The sequence below is a fragment of the Rutidosis leptorrhynchoides genome, chromosome 4 (genome assembly GCF_046630445.1).
Source record: "Rutidosis leptorrhynchoides isolate AG116_Rl617_1_P2 chromosome 4, CSIRO_AGI_Rlap_v1, whole genome shotgun sequence".
Classification (NCBI taxonomy): Eukaryota; Viridiplantae; Streptophyta; class Magnoliopsida; order Asterales; family Asteraceae; genus Rutidosis; species Rutidosis leptorrhynchoides.
This window is the reverse complement of record NC_092336.1, coordinates 406820559-406838420: the sequence shown is the minus strand read 5'-3', so window position 1 is coordinate 406838420 and position 17862 is coordinate 406820559.

The window sequence follows — 17862 nt, the reverse complement described above, 5'->3', positions numbered from 1 at the left end:
AAACACCGATTCGACCTTCTCGGTCCACCGTTTCAATCTGATCGGTCCTTCGGTTCCATCAAATTCCAAAGGTTTGCAGGCAGTGAATTCTTTGTAGGTGCATCCTACACGATTTCCTGTACTGCTAGATCCAAGGTTATTGTTGGTATGTAGCGCAGCCTGTACTGCGGCTATGTTTGAAGCTAGAAAAGTACGGAATTCCTCTTCATTCATATTCACGGTGTGTCGAGTAGTCGGTGCCATTTCCTTCAAAATAGTCAAATGGAACAAGTTAATCATACAGAATATTAAGAGTAGTTAATAGTATTTCGTAGCATAATATGAACTCATTTATAAAAGCTTTTTCTTCATATTAGCGTTTTATAAGTTTAAATTCGGGTAGTACCTACCCGTTAAGTTCATACTTAGTAGCTAATATACAATTCAACTACTACAATTCTATATGAAAAACTGATTATAATAATATTTCGCGTTCAAACTTTTACACAATATTTTACAAACTTACAATACTGCTTATTTTACATATAGCATGAAATATAGCACACAATAAATTTGATACAAGATGGTTGTGAAGATAATTCTATCTAGTACACAAGTCGTTCAGCAAAGGCAATAAAGACACGTAATTCATACGTCCAGAAACAAGTCATGCATTCTGGTTTTACTAGGATTACTTCCCATCCTTGGTCTTGTGGAACATAACCGTTATGGCCGTTGATAAGACAGCGTGTTGTAACGTCGTCAAAGGGACGAGGGTTACGTAATGTCCAACAGTCCCGTAACAATCTAAAAATCTCATTTCTTACCCCAATTACCGACTCCGTCACTTGTGGGAACGTTTTGTTTAATAGTTGTAGCCCGATGTTCTTGTTCTCACTTTGGTGAGAAGCGAACATTACTAATCCGTAAGCATAACATGCTTCTTTATGTTGCATGTTAGCCGCTTTTTCTAAATCACGAAGTCCAATATTCGGATATATTGAGTCAAAATAATTTCTTAACCCATTGCGTAAAATAGCATTTGGGTTTCCCGCAATATATGCGTCAAAGTAAACACATCGTAACTTATGGATTTCCCAATGTGATATCCCCCATCTTTCGAACGAAAGCCTTTTATAAACCAAGGCATTCTTGGAACGTTCTTCGAATGGCTTACAAACTGATCTCGCCTTAAATAGTTGTGCCGAAGAATTCTGACCGACTCTAGACAAGATTTCATCAATCATGTCTCCGGGTAGGTCTCTTAAAATATTGGGTTGTCTATCCATTTTGTGTTTTTATACTGTAAAATAGACAAGAGTTAGATTCATAAAAAAATACTTATTAATACAAGCAATTTTTACATATATCATAAAGCATAAGCACACTATATTACATATATTACACCACACGAATACAACTATCTTATTCCGACTCGCTTGTTTCTTCTTCTTCGGTTTTGGTTCGTTTTGCCAAGTTTCTAGGGATATATGATGTTCCCCTAATACGAGCCGTCATTTTCCACATTGGTTTAGAAAAACCTGGTGGTTTAGAGGTTCCCTGGTCATTGTTACAACTTAAGGACTTCGGGGGTTGACGATACATATAAAGTTCATCAGGGTTGGAATTAGATTTCTCTATTTTTATGCCCTTTCCCTTATTATTTTTTTTTGCCTTTTTAAATTCAGTTGGGGTAATTTCTATAGCATCATCGGAATTCTCGTCGGAATCCGATTCATCGGAGAATTGGTAATCCTCCCAATATTTTGCTTCCTTGGCGGAAACACCATTGACCATAATTAACCTTGGTCGGTTGGTTGAGGATTTTCTTTTACTTAACCATTTTATTATTTCTCCCACCGGTTCTATTTCTTCATCAGGTTCCGATTCTTCTTCCGGTTCCGAATCTTCTTTCGGTTCCGACTCTTCTTCCGGTTCCTCTTCGGGAACTTGTGAATCAGTCCACGAATCATTCCAATTTACATTTGACTCTTCATTATTATTAGGTGAGTCAATGAGACTTGTTCTAGAGGTAGACATCTATCACATAATATCAAAGGCGTTAAGAGATTAATATATCACATAATATTCACATGTTAAAAATATATAGTTTCCAACAAAATTTGTTAAGCAGTCATTTTTCAAGTAAACACGGTCGAAGTCCAGACTCACTAATGCATCCTAACAAACTCGATAAGACACACTAATGCAAAATTCTGGTTCTCTAAGACCAACGCTCAGATACCAACTGAAATGTCCCGTTCTTATTGATTAAAAACGTTCCATATTAATTGATTTCGTTGCGAGATTTTGACCTCTATATGAGACGTTTTTCAAAAACTGCATTCATTTTAAAACAAACCATAACCTTTATTTCATCAATAAAGGTTTAAAAAGCTTTACGTAAATTATCAAATAATGATAATCTAAAATATCCTGTTTACACACGACCATTACATAATGGTTTACAATACAAATATGTTACAACAAAATAAGTTTCTTGAATGCAGTTTTTACACAATATCATACAAGCATGGACTCCAAATCTCGTCCTTATTTAAGTATGGGACAGCGGAAACTCTTAATAATCACCTGAGAATAAACATGCTTGATATCGCATATTTCATATGCATTTTCCTTAGCGATATCGGTTACATTTTGGTCCTTATGGATACGATTTGGAGTTATTTCGGTTAAAGTTGTGAAAGTTTGAGTTCCAAGACCAAGAAGGTTAAATTTGATGTTATTTGATGGTTTTGGACGTGTTTCGTTGTTTACAAGTGAAAAGGTTTGATTCGGTTCGAGTTTGGGTGTTAATATTGAGTTTTCAGCTTCGTTTCAGCATTTGTTACATGGAGCGCCGCTCCAAAAGGGGGCGCGCCGCGCCATTTAACTAAAAAATCAGTTCGAGCCTTTTCAAGAACCAAATGTCAGCTCACAGACAGATGGCGCGCCGCGCGGGAAAGATGGCGCGCCGCGCGGGGTTGTGCCCGGGTTCAGAATTTCCTCATATAAAAAGCCCGAATTTAACCCTAAATTAGAATAATCGTATCCTGACGAATTCCAGCCACTTTTTGACGAACTTAGGTGATTTTTGGAGATCTTCAAGGTCATTCTAAGGTACTAATCATTCCGGGAACAAGTCTCGATTCGTGTATCATTCAGATTTCAATCTTTGATTAGGTTTATTCTTTTGTTATCAACAATGAATTTCTCTATGTTTTTGATTGTTATTTTGATTTCAGCCATGATTGTAGGCTAAACTCTTAATGTTTGTCTAGATTGAATATTTGCAAGTGTTTGGATGTTACTTTGAGGTTTTATTAATTGGTGCATGATAATTATGAGTTTTGATTAAGAACCATTCTTGTGGGTGTTAATTATTGATACTAGGTTGATTAGTGAATCTTGTTTGAACAAAGGGAACCCTGTTTCAATTTAGTGATCTAATTTCCAATTGATTTGTCTTAACCGATTGGGTGCTTACTGGACCAAGGGGGTAAACCGGGTATGGTAATTAAGCAAAACAGGGGTGAATTGTGTGGAGCGAACGCGTAACCAATTGAATCTTAATCTCGTAATTAGCTAGTTACTAAGTCACAAACGAAAGATAGTTTTTGGTGAAAGGGAACCCTAAGCCAATAAGTCCTAGTTTGATGTGTTTGCTAAAAGAGAACTCTGGGTAAACCGACTCTGTAATTGCGTGCATTGATTACTAGAACCAGTGCTTAATAACAAATCATCCAACACTGCGAATAGGATATCTAGGCGAACATTCTTTTATCCATTGAATTCAAATATCTTTATTTTTCTGTCGAGTCTGCATTTCTTTTATTTAAACTTAAAAATCCAAAAATATTGTCTTTTACTTTTAAAGCTATCTTGATTTGGCTAATCGTTAAATAGCCGCAAAACAAACTATCTCGTAATTTCAATTTTCATAGTTTAACTTAGTTTACTTTTATTAGTTTCAAACTTAATTCTCACGTTAATACTGTCCTTGGAACGATACTTGGAATTACCATTTTTATACTATTACACGATCGGGTACACTGCCCGTAAGTGTGTAGTAATCTTTAACCAGGCATATTTCCAGAGATAATTTATATACTAGATTTTACACATCAAGTTTTTGGCGCCGCTGCCGGGGACGGTTGTGTTGAAAATTAAGTTTGAAAATTAAGTTTGTTTTTAGTTAATTTTAACTGTTTAGTTTAATTTAATTCTAATTGAGTCGGTGCGTTTAATCGGTTTGTTAGCTGTGTTCTTGCAGTTACAGGTAGTGCATGCAACATACGCGTTCTTCAGATTCTCCAATTGTTAAACCATTTGACGAGCCTGAAAGAGAGTTGTTTAAAGCTTTAAGTCAGAAGCAAAAGTTAACAGTGGATTCATCAGTTTTATCGGGTGATACTTACGTTAATTTGGGTAGTACTTCTGAGACTGTGGTGCCCGAGACACCACCTGAAATTTTTAACGAAGAAGACTCTTACGCTTCGTCTGATACTACAGAACCTGAAGAAATGGCCGAAGGAGAAGCACCCCGTCCTCAGACTATGGCTGAAAAGTTAAAGGCCACCCGAGGAGGCCAAGGCAACTCGATTACTGAACCGAATATTACTCAGCCTTTTCAAATTACAGGGCCGATCCTGAATTTGATTTCTTCTGATTGCCGATTCTATGGCAAAGATACCGAGGATGCTAATGAGCATCTTCGTAATTTTAATGATGTTTGTAACTTGTTTAAGCTACATGAGGTTGCCGACACTTCAATTAAGACAAGACTTTTCCCTTGGACTCTTAAGGGAGAAGCTAAGAGATGGTTAGATAAGCAACCTGAGGGTACGATTAGATCTTGGGAGACTTTGGAGGATAAGTTTTTGTCAAAGTTTTTCCCTGCATCTCGAGCTGCTCGACTTCAAGCAGATATTTCTCAATTTAGACAAAAGAGCAGTGAGACATTGTTTGATGCTTGGGACCGTTTTGCTACTTTGTTACGCTCGTGCCCGCAACACGGGTTGAATGATTTACAGAAGGTTCAGATTTTCTACAAAGGTTGTGATATTCCTACGCGTCAGAGTATTGATCAAGCTGCAGGTGGTACGTTAATGGATAAGACTGAAGAAGAGGCGTTAGAGATCATTGAAAAGCAAGCTGCTTATTCTCATGAGTGGCATCAGGATCATGAATCTTACCCTTCAGCTTCAGTTAAGAGAACAGAGACTACAGGTACAGGTGCTTATGATGATTTTGGGTCTTTCAGTGCTAAGTTGGATTCGTTTGGTAGGAATTTGGAGAAGATGAACAAGGATATTCATGGTATGAAGGTTGGTTGTGAATACTGTGGAGGTTTGCATCTGGGCAAAGATTGTGATGCGGGTTTGACTATGAATCAGAAAGAAGAGGTCAACTATATTAGTCAGCAGAATAACAATCAGTTTCAGGGACGTGCTCAGTTTAATAGGAATTTCAATAATCCTTATAATCCGCAAGGTAATCAGGGTTCGAGGTTCCAACCGGGTTCTAGTGGAGGTTTTCAGCAGCAAGCTCCCGGTTATTTTCAGAAACCACAGGTCGAAGAGAAAAAGTCCAACCTTGAGGCTATGATCGAGAAGTTAGTGATATCTCAGACTCAACTTGTCGCTACCGTTACTCAGAATAATGAAAAGAATGACCAAATGTTTCGAAATCAACAAGCAGCTATTCATAATCTTGAACAGCAGATTGGTCAACTTGCTAATAAGAGTAGTGAGAGGAAACCGGGAGAGTTACCTAGCAAGACGGATACTAACCCGAAAAACGGGCATGTTAATGCTATCACCACCCGAAGTGGTTTAGCATATTATCCACCGAGGAAGCCCGACGAGTATGACTTGAGGGTACCGTTAGTTAATGATAGTGAGCCGGTTGTTGAAAGTGAACCGGCAAAGGAAAAGGAGCCGGAACAGGTGGCTGAAAAAGTTGTTAAGGAACCGGTTACTGTTGCTGCTAAACCGGTAGTTAGAGAGTATCAACCACCGCTCCCATTCCCGAGGAAACAGCGATTGGAGAAGCTAGAGGCCGAAAAGTCCAAGTTCATGGACTTGATTAAAAAAGTTAACATAAATATGCCTTTTATTGATGTTATTGCAGGTGTGCCTAAGTATGCGAGGTTTCTTAAGGATTTGCTGACTAACAGGCAGAAGCTGAAGAACGTGTCTTCAGTCAGGTTGAATGCCGCATGCTCAGCGGTTGTTGCAAACAAGCTTCCCGAGAAGCTTGAAGATCCTGGAAGTTTTACCATTCCTTGTTTACTTGGTAATTTGGACTGTATGAGGGCTTTGGCGGATTTGGGGGCTAGCATTAATTTAATGCCTTATTCTATTTACTTAAAGCTAGACCCCGGGGAGTTAAAACCCACGCGTATGGCTGTGCAGTTAGCCGACCGCTCTATTAAATTCCCTCGTGGAATCATAGAGAATATGCTAGTGAAGACCGGGTCGTTAGTTTTTCCGGCGGATTTTGTGGTTTTGGATATGGAAGTGGATGAAAGGATTCCACTAATTTTGGGTCGGCCATTCTTAAATACTGCTAGGTGTATGATTGATGTGTATGGCCAAAAGCTGACCCTTAGGATAGATGATTTGAGTGCAACATTCTCAATCGACCATGCTTTGAAATACCCTGGCTACACTGATGATACATGTTATTTTCTTAACACTGTGAATGTCCAGTCTGAGTTTTTGCAGGAATTCCCAGAGTTACAGGGTTCAGGAGAATGCTCTTTGGTTGAGATTGATGAGGATGTGCAGGTTGAGGAGGTGGATATTTTAACCACCTTGATGGAAAACGGCTATGAGCCGACTGAAGAGGAGTTCAAAGAACTCGAACGTGATGTTAATTACCGGAGCAAGTCTTCAATTGAAGAACCTCCCGAGCTTGAATTGAAGCCACTTCCAGATCATTTGGAATACGCTTACTTGCAAGAGGAATCTAAGCTTCCGGTAATTATTTCTTCTTCTCTTTCAGCAGGTCAGAAAACTGAGCTTGTAACCATGCTAAAGGCCCATAAACCGGCCATTGCATGGAAGATTCACGACATTAAGGGTATTAGTCCCTCCTATTGCACCCACAAAATTCTAATGGAGGATAACTCCAAACCTGTGGTGCAACGCCAAAGGAGGTTGAACCCGCACATGCAAGATGTCGTGAAGAAAGAGATAATAAAGCTCCTTGATGCAGGTCTGATTTACCCGATTTCTGACAGTCCATGGATTAGCCCGGTACACTGTGTACCTAAGAAAGGTGGTATGACTGTTACCACCAATGATAAAAATGAGTTAATTTCCACCCGGACTGTCACGGGGTGGCGTGTTTGTATCGACTACCGTAAGTTGAACGACGCCACACGTAAAGACCACTTCCCGCTACCTTTCATGGATCAAATGCTAGAGAGGTTGGCGGGAAACAGTTTCTATTGCTTTCTCGATGGTTTCTCGGGGTATTTTCAAATTCCTATCTCGCCCGAGGACCAAGAGAAGACTACTTTCACGTGCCCGTATGGCACGTTCTCTTATCGACGCATGCCCTTTGGCCTTTGCAATGCTCCGGCCACTTTTCAAAGGTGCATGATGGCCATATTCCATGACATGATCGAAGATTGCATGGAGGTGTTCATGGATGACTTCTCGGTCTTCGGTGACACTTTCGATTCATGCCTTCTTAATTTAGAACGGATGTTGGTCAGGTGCGAAAAATCTAATCTTGTGCTCAACTGGGAGAAGTGCCATTTCATGGTTCAAGGGGGCATCGTTCTCGGGCACAAGATTTCTAAAAACGGTATAGAGGTGGATCCCGCAAAGGTTACCACTATTAAGAACCTTCCACCACCTACCGATGTTAAGGGTGTTAGGAGTTTTCTCGGGCACGCCGGTTTTTACCGACGATTCATTAAAGACTTCTCTAAGATTGCAAACCCGATGAATAAACTCCTTGAAAAGGACACCCCGTGGAACTTCTCCGACGAATGCCAAAAGGCATTCGAGCTTTTGAAGGAGAAACTCATCAATGCGCCAATCATAATTGCTCCGAATTGGTCCCTTCCGTTCGAGCTTATGTGCGATGCATCTGATTTCGCTGTTGGCTCAGTTTTGGGTCAAAGGGTCGAGAAGCATTTCCGACCCATCTACTATGCAAGCAAGACCTTGCAAGGAGCGCAATTAAATTATACTACCACTGAAAAAGAGCTCCTTGCGGTGGTCTTTTCGTTCGATAAGTTCCGGTCCTACTTAGTCTTATCTAAGACTATTGTCTTTACGGACCATTCTGCTCTAAAGTACCTTTTTGCTAAACCGGATGCAAAACCACGACTTCTTAGATGGATCTTGCTTTTGCAAGAATTTGATGTGGAGATCCGGGATAAAAAGGGTGCTGAAAACTTGGCGGCCGATCACCTTTCACGTCTTGAGAACCCCTCCCGTGAGGTTCTCGATGAGACGACCATTCATGATGATTTTCCCGGCGAATATCTCATGAAGGTGGATAAGGTTGATGAGCCGTGGTACGTGGACATTGCTAATTATCTAGTTGGGAGATTCTTGGAGAAAGGGTGGTCACATCAAAAGAGGAAGAAATTTTTCAGTGACCTTAAGTACTATTTCTGGGAGTATCCCTATCTTTTTCGTTGTTGTCCCGATGGGGTTATCCGCCGGTGTGTTTCCGGTGATGAGTGTATGCGTATTTTGACCGAGTGCCATAGTGGGCCTACCGGTGGACATTTTGGACCCCAAATTACGGGGCGTAAAGTCTATGATGCCGGCTTTTATTGGCCGACAATCTTCAAAGATGCCCACTTGGTTTGTAAGTCTTGTGATTCATGCCAAAGGGCCGGTAAAGTCACCAAACGTGATGAGATGCCTCAACAAAGCATCCAAGTTTGCGAAGTATTTGACGTTTGGGGAATTGACTTTATGGGGCCATTTCCGAAATCTCAGAATTATAGTTACATACTCGTTGCCATTGACTACGTGTCTAAATGGGCCGAAGCGCAAGCTTTACCCACAAATGATGCACGAGTAGTGATTTCGTTCCTTAAGCGTTTATTCTCTCGATTTGGAACTCCTAAAGCTTTAATTAGCGATAGGGGTACTCATTTTTGTAACGCCCAAATGGAGAAGGTATTGAAGCGATATGGAGTTCTCCATAAAGTTTCTACTTCATACCATCCCCAAACGAGCGGACAAGTTGAGAATACCAATCGAGCTCTTAAAAGTATTCTTGAGAAAACTGTGGGTTCGAATCTGAAGGAGTGGGCAAATAAGCTCGATGAAGCTTTGTGGGCGTTTAGAACCGCCTTCAAAACGCCACTTGGTACCACTCCTTATCGGTTGGTTTATGGAAAAGCGTGCCATCTCCCATTGGAGATTGAGCATAAAGCTATGTGGGCACTTCAAAAGTGCAATTTAGATTTGAAGGAAGCCGGACGCCTAAGGGCGGGGCAATTGAATGAGCTTGGTGAGTTACGCCTTGATGCGTACGAGAATTCATTGATTTATAAAGAAAAGACCAAGCAATGGCATGATAGGAAGTTAAAGGGTCCAAAAGAGTTTAACGAAGGCGACCGAGTGCTTTTGTTTAACTCTAGATTGAAGCTTTTACCAGGAAAACTTAAGTCCCGGTGGACGGGACCATTTGAGGTTGTTAAGGTGTACCCATACGGTACGATTGAGTTAAAAAATGCGAATGGTATTACCTTTAAGGTTAACGGACATCGTGTGAAGAAGTATTTTGATGGTCCGTTAGTGATTGATGACGAGGTTCACGTTGAACCCGACACCAACGCCACTTGAAGTTGGGGACGAGTCGTGTGAACGACTCGTTAAATAAGGTTCACGTTGTTGTAAAGTTTGTATATTTTTGGTGCTAGTTTGATAATATGTGCAATACGATCATGTTTGGTTTTTATTGGGGATAGTTTGGTGATATTATGGTGAGAGAATTGGGTTTTATTGCTTAAAAATGCGGATTTTTGATGATACAGTAAGTGGAGCGCCGCTCCAATAAGGGGCGCGCCGCGCCACTTGAGTATATCTGAAGTACCAGTTTCTGAAAACAGCTCGGCATAAATTTTTAGTTATTCGGCGCGCCGCGCAACTCTTTGGAGCGCCGCGCGATCAAACTGCGCGCCGCGCGAGCTTTTGGAGCGCCGCGCGGAACCCTGTCAGCCAGCTGTTTTTGGGTGTTTATTTAAAGTCAATCCGAATTTTTACATCCACACAATTTAGAAACGGGTGACCAGCTGTATTTAGTCCTTTTTACTTCAATTATTTTCATTCTTACATCTCTTAAACACCTACAAATCCTTTGATCTTTCAAAACCCTAATTCTACAAAGTTTAATTTCTTGTTTCAAGTAACCTTAATCTTTCAAGAATGGCACCTAAGAAGGTCCGAATTTGTTCCTTTCTTTACTAATTTCATCTTATTATATGTTAATTGCTTGTTTAATTCTTAATTGTCTTGATGAATTAGTGTGGGGTTGCTTTAATTTGGGTTACATGATTCAATTAGTCATGGGTTTTTGTTAGATATTGTTTATATGCTTTGATTTTATGCTAAAGTTGGTGTTTTTAGAAGTTTAACATGAACCTAGGGTTTGTAGGGTTAAAGGTCCGAATTTTGTAAGTAAAAAGGGGTTTATTGCTTGAAAGTGTGATGTTCTTTGAATTGTTCATATGTTTTTGAACTAGTGTGGGGTAGTGCCCATATGGGCGGGTCACTTTGTTTTGAATGACTTATGCTACATTGTTCCAATTATGTGATATGCCATGCTAGTGATGATTAAACATATGATTTTAATTGAGATAAAGCTTTTGTTTAATGGTTGTTGAATTTGATAAAAGTTGCTAACATGATGAAGTTGATTGGATTTTTGGAATTTAAAGGAGTTATAAGTAATCATGTTGGTCGTGTTTTGGTTATGTTGTTTGATGAATAAGGTTATGAATTATTTGTTTATGGATAATGTGATTTGGTTGAGAGTTAGTTTTTGAAAAGTTTTCAAAAGAGCTATTGGTTTAAATGGTTATTGTATTTGAAAGTGATTTAGCATGAAACAAGGATTGATTGTAAAGGTGTTTGGTGCTTATTATGATGACTAACACTAACTTTTGAGTTTTGTGTTTGTTTCTTACTTGTTTCATGAATGTAGAGAACAAGAGGTAACCAACCACAGCAACCACCGAACAACCCTGAATTGTGGTTGACCCAAGTTGGTAATATTGAGGATTTGGAACAAAGGTTTAACATCAATCTTGCTCGTCCGATTGAGCAAACTTACTACTTGGATTGGACGCAACTTCGAAATGAAAGTGTTCATGCTTATCGAGAATTGCGTGGTTACTTATGGGTTACTTATAGCGGTAATGAGTTGAGACCGTATGAGCGTTTGTTTGAGATTAACGAAGATGTTTATGAGCAATTGACTGTTGAGTTCTTTTCGACCGTAAGTTGTCGGCCCCGAGTTGCTCCTCGTGATTCGGACTTTTTGACATTTAGGCTTGGCGGGGCGGACCGTCGAATGAGTAAGGTTGAGTTAGCTCGGGCGTTGGGTTTGTACCCCGAGTTAAATGATGATATAGATTTACAGTACCATTTGTTGGGGTGCCGGGTTTTCGGTGACGGCGAGTTTAGTGAAAGTGAGTATTGGCCAACGATTATTAATCCGGGGGTTAGGGCGTTCAGTTCTAGTAGAAGCATTCAGTCTAATCTTCGACGTCCGGTGGACCGTATTCTTTTTAAAATGATTGCTACTATGTTCATGGCCCGGAGAAATGCAAACAAAATTAAACGAAAGGATCTTTGGATCCTCCAGCAGATAAAAGCGAGAGAGGCAATTGATGTGCCGACTATGTTGGGGTCCTGGTTTCAGGAAATCGGTGAAGATTATCGTCCCGAGCGCCCGTTGTTAGGGGGCCATTTTGTGACACGTATAGCTGAGGCATTTTCTGTGCCTACTGATAGGTGTACTATCGCGGGGGTCGAAGCAATGGTAACAAACATTTTGTTTTTCGCTAAAGCCGATTTTATTAGGCGAGGACCGAACGGTTGGGTTTTGGTAGAGGATGAAGAACAACCACAGGGTCAACAGCAACAGCAACAGCAACAGCAAGGTCAAGGTAGAGGACGTGGTATTGGGTCCACGTATGAAGCAGGGAGTTCTAGTGGTAATGTTCGGGGAGTATGGACTCCCGATGAGGAAGCTTTTAATGGGTTGGTGAATAGTGTTGACGGGCTGCATCTTGAGTTCCAAGATAGTCGTACATTTTATAATGATCAGGTTGCGCATAATCAGCGTATGTATGACGAACAGCGCCGTCATAATCAGGAGTTGATGACGTGGCATCAGGGTAACTATGGGTCGCTTAACACGAGTTTAGGTCAGGTTCGGACAGAGGTTGGTGATTTGGGCGACCGTGTTGACAGGATAGAGTATGATGTTCGAGGGATTCGGGCCCACAATCAGTGGGAAATTCATCAGAGGCAGCTCCAACGGCAGATGCGTCGTGTACCGGATGCGTACATTCCTACGCAAACCACTATTCCGGACTACACCGCCGTGACGCCTCCGAGACCGGATCCGTCTTATGACCCGTATCAAGCGTGCCAAGATACTTATGGCGTGACTTGGGACCCGTTGAGAGATTTTTGGCCGGGAAGCGATTGATGTGTTGCACGTATTATTGTTGTATTTGTTTAAACTATTTCTATTTCGATTTGGTTGTACTAGACTATTTTTATTTTTCGTATGATGTACTTTGAGACCTATTTGGGGCAAGGCGTTTCGGTACCGGGTGGTACCACCTTGCCCATTTATGTATTTGGTGTGTTTTTCTTTTTGTTAGGTGTGTTGGTGAAACGGTTTTTCAAGTCTGGCATTAAGTTCAGCAAAACTACTTGAGTGATGATATTGGTGTGAGGATCGGGAATGGACGATGTTCTTATGCTGGCAGTCAGTTCAGCGCCATCTGTCACTGTCATTCCACGATCTGTGGTTATGCTCGATAAGTTTTTATTTTTCTTACCCTTTTGATTTTTAATCCATTTTTGATCTCAAGTGATGGGGACATTACTTGATCTCAAGTGTGGGGTGGGGGATGTAAAATCTCTTGGGTTGGTTATTAATAGAATCATCATTATTTTGGTTTTGACATTTAAAAGATTTAACGTTTCACGGGGTTTTGGTCGTAAAAAAAAAAAATTGAAAAATTTAGGGTAAAATAAAAAAAAATTGAAAAATTAGTTAGTTAAAAAGAAAAAAAAAATATATAAAAGTAGTTAAAAATTCGACCAAAACCTTTGTTTAAGAGTTGGCTTGGTATTTATTTCATTATGTTTAAAGAAGCCAAAGTGGTTCCACATGTTCATTACCATTGAACATGAAATCCTACTAGTTCGGGGAACTAAATAATAGGTCACCTGTACCAAAACGGGTGTAAACCGTGAGAGAGCGGTGATTGCATAGCGTGATTGTGACCGAATCACGTGCCAGATCAAAAACTTTTGGTTACTTGGTATAGCATACTTCCGAAACTATATCATTTTATTATTGCATCATTTAATGATGTGATACTGTGGGAAGAGGAGCCTTGAGCTTCACCAGTGCTGTCCTTTTCAGGAGCAATAGCTACGTGCTTGTGTTTGCTTAGACAACACAACCCATAGCCAAAAGCTATGGAACCCGAAGGTTTTCGGGATTTTTCAAAACCGGTGTCAATTGAAACAAATTGGCACTTCCGAGTGACTCAGATCCACTCATTAAGGAAGTAAAGTCTTCCGACCGTCCTACTTGGTACGTATACCTCTTACGCGTGCCATTTCATTATCCATCATATCACGATGAGGTACTGTTAGAGGAGGAAGTCTTGAACTTTCAAAACACGTTCATTATTTTGAATGTGAAATCCTACATGAACATTCAGTTCATACGTAGGTCACTTGTACAAAAACGGGTGTCAACCGTATGAACGGTGATTGGATCGTGTGGTCGAAGCCGGGCCATACGCTAGATCGAAAACTTTATAGGGCGGTCTTCATTGTTTCTCCTAACAAGGACAATGTATGCGCTCGACCACCTTTTATGACCATACAGGATGAATCCACTCCATCCTAAAGGGAGTCAAGTCTCCCGAACGACACACTTGCTGATTCATTTCAGAAGTTGTAGTCCAGACCAGTTGTAGGGTGACGAAAAATCTTGAAAAGTCATTGCTAAAATCGACTGGAAATCTACCAGGCCTCAACATCAAACAGGGAAACTGGTAGTCGAAGCTTATCTCAATGAGGGAGATTTGCTAGCTTAATGGGAAGCGCACCATGATACACAAAATGTCAGTGATTGATCAGATTCCCAGTGGATAACCTCCGGAAAGGTAAGATATCAGCTTTTAAGCCTGATGAACCTCAATCTTTATGGTTGACTTAACGGATTAGACGGTTACCTCATAACCATCGATGATATCTGGACGTAATGTGTATCCTCCTAAGCACATTATTTTCTACCGACATATCGCGATGTTAGGTACTGTGGGAGGCTTGGCTTGACCAATTGCGGGGTAGCCCGTACGTTCTCTTGGCACACATGGTTCGATTGTTACATCTTTGGTGCTTGGTTCCTACTTGATTCCCGGTTTCTTTGAAGACTTTTATTATGGTTCGAGATTCTCTATTTCATCAGTATGGTACGTTATCGAGATTATTTTTGGTTACTATTTTGATTCATATTGATTGCGGTTTGGGAAGTTACATCGGGGGAATGCAAGTAGGAACCATGGTTGTTATTTACTCCAAATCGTGCCCACGCTAGTTGCTTGTTTGGTTCTTGTTCGTTTGATTCTACATATTTGCTTGAAGACGTTATTTTATTGTAGAAGATTATTATCGAGTTTCATTGCTTGAGGACAAGCAAAACTCTAGTGTGGGGTTGTTTGATATCGCATATTTCATATGCATTTTCCTTAGCGATATCGGTTACATTTTGGTCCTTATGGATACGATTTGGAGTTATTTCGGTTAAAGTTGTGAAAGTTTGAGTTCCAAGACCAAGAAGGTTAAATTTGATGTTATTTGATGGTTTTGGACGTGTTTCGTTGTTTACAAGTGAAAAGGTTTGATTCGGTTCGAGTTTGGGTGTTAATATTGAGTTTTCAGCTTCGTTTCAGCATTTGTTACATGGAGCGCCGCTCCAAAAGGGGGCGCGCCGCGCCATTTAACTAAAAAATCAGTTCGAGCCTTTTCAAGAACCAAATGTCAGCTCACAGACAGATGGCGCGCCGCGCGGGAAAGATGGCGCGCCGCGCGGGGTTGTGCCCGGGTTCAGAATTTCCTCATATAAAAAGCCCGAATTTAACCCTAAATTAGAATAATCGTATCCTGACGAATTCCAGCCACTTTTTGACGAACTTAGGTGATTTTTGGAGATCTTCAAGGTCATTCTAAGGTACTAATCATTCCGGGAACAAGTCTCGATTCGTGTATCATTCAGATTTCAATCTTTGATTAGGTTTATTCTTTTGTTATCAACAATGAATTTCTCTATGTTTTTGATTGTTATTTTGATTTCAGCCATGATTGTAGGCTAAACTCTTAATGTTTGTCTAGATTGAATATTTGCAAGTGTTTGGATGTTACTTTGAGGTTTTATTAATTGGTGCATGATAATTATGAGTTTTGATTAAGAACCATTCTTGTGGGTGTTAATTATTGATACTAGGTTGATTAGTGAATCTTGTTTGAACAAAGGGAACCCTGTTTCAATTTAGTGATCTAATTTCCAATTGATTTGTCTTAACCGATTGGGTGCTTACTGGACCAAGGGGGTAAACCGGGTATGGTAATTAAGCAAAACAGGGGTGAATTGTGTGGAGCGAACGCGTAACCAATTGAATCTTAATCTCGTAATTAGCTAGTTACTAAGTCACAAACGAAAGATAGTTTTTGGTGAAAGGGAACCCTAAGCCAATAAGTCCTAGTTTGATGTGTTTGCTAAAAGAGAACTCTGGGTAAACCGACTCTGTAATTGCGTGCATTGATTACTAGAACCAGTGCTTAATAACAAATCATCCAACACTGCGAATAGGATATCTAGGCGAACATTCTTTTATCCATTGAATTCAAATATCTTTATTTTTCTGTCGAGTCTGCATTTCTTTTATTTAAACTTAAAAATCCAAAAATATTGTCTTTTACTTTTAAAGCTATCTTGATTTGGCTAATCGTTAAATAGCCGCAAAACAAACTATCTCGTAATTTCAATTTTCATAGTTTAACTTAGTTTACTTTTATTAGTTTCAAACTTAATTCTCACGTTAATACTGTCCTTGGAACGATACTTGGAATTACCATTTTTATACTATTACACGATCGGGTACACTGCCCGTAAGTGTGTAGTAATCTTTAACCAGGCATATTTCCAGAGATAATTTATATACTAGATTTTACACATCAATGCTTAAAACGTCAACAAAAATGTTGGTGAGTTATAGGTTTAACCTATATATATCAAATAAATCATAATAATAGACCACAAGATTTCATATTTCAATACACATCCCATACATAGAGATAAAAATTATTCATATGGTGAACACCTGATAACCGACATTAACAAGATGCATATATAAGAATATCCCCATCATTCCGGGACACCCTTCGGATATGATATAAATTTCGAAGTACTAAAGCATCCGGTACTTTGGATGGGGTTTGTTAGGCCCAATAGATCTATCTTTAGGATTCGCGTCAATTAGGGTGTCTGTTCCCTAATTCTTAGATTACCAGACTTAATAAAAAGGGGCATATTCAATTTCGATAATTCAACCGTAGAATGTAGTTTCACATACTTGTGTCTATTTTGTAAATCATTTATAAAACCTGCGTGTATTCTCATCCCAAAAATATTAGATTTTAAAAGTGGGACTATAACTCACTTTCATAGATTTTTACTTCGTCGGGAAGTAAGACTTGGCCACTGGTTGATTCACGAACCTATAACAATATATACATATATATCAAAGTATGTTCAAAATGTATTTACAACACTTTTAATATATTTTGATGTTTTAAGTTTATTATGTCAGCTGTCCTCGTTAGTAACCTACAACTAGTTGTCCACAGTTAGATGTACAGAAATAAATCGATAAATATTATCTTGAATCAATCCACGACCCAGTGTATACATATCTCAGTATTGATCACAACTCAAACTATATATATTTTGGAATCAACCTCAACCCTGTATAGCTAACTCCAACATTCACATATAGAGTGTCTATGGTTGTTCCGAAATATATATAGATGTGTCAACATGATAGGTCGAAACATTGTATACGTGTCTATGGTATTTCAAGATTACATAATATACAATACAAGTTGATTAAGTTATGGTTGGAATAGATTTGTTACCAATTTTCACGTAGCTAAAATGAGAAAAATTATCCATTCTTGTTTTACCCATAACTTCTTCATTTTAAATCCGTTTTGAGTGAATCAAATTGCTATGGTTTAATATTGAACTCTATTTTATGAATCTAAACAGAAAAAGTATAGGTTTATAGTCGAAAAAATAAGTTACAAGTCGTTTTTGTAAAGCTGGTCATTTCAGTCGAAAGAACGACGTCTAGATGACCATTTTAGAAAACATACTTCCACTTTGAGTTTAACCATAATTTTTGGATATAGTTTCATGTTCATAATAAAAATCATTTTCTCAGAATAACAACTTTTAAATCAAAGTTTATCATAGTTTTTAATTAACTAACCCAAAACAGCACGCGGTGTTACTACGACGGCGTAAATCCGGTTTTACGGTGTTTTTCGTGTTTTCAGGTTTTAAATCATTAAGTTAGCA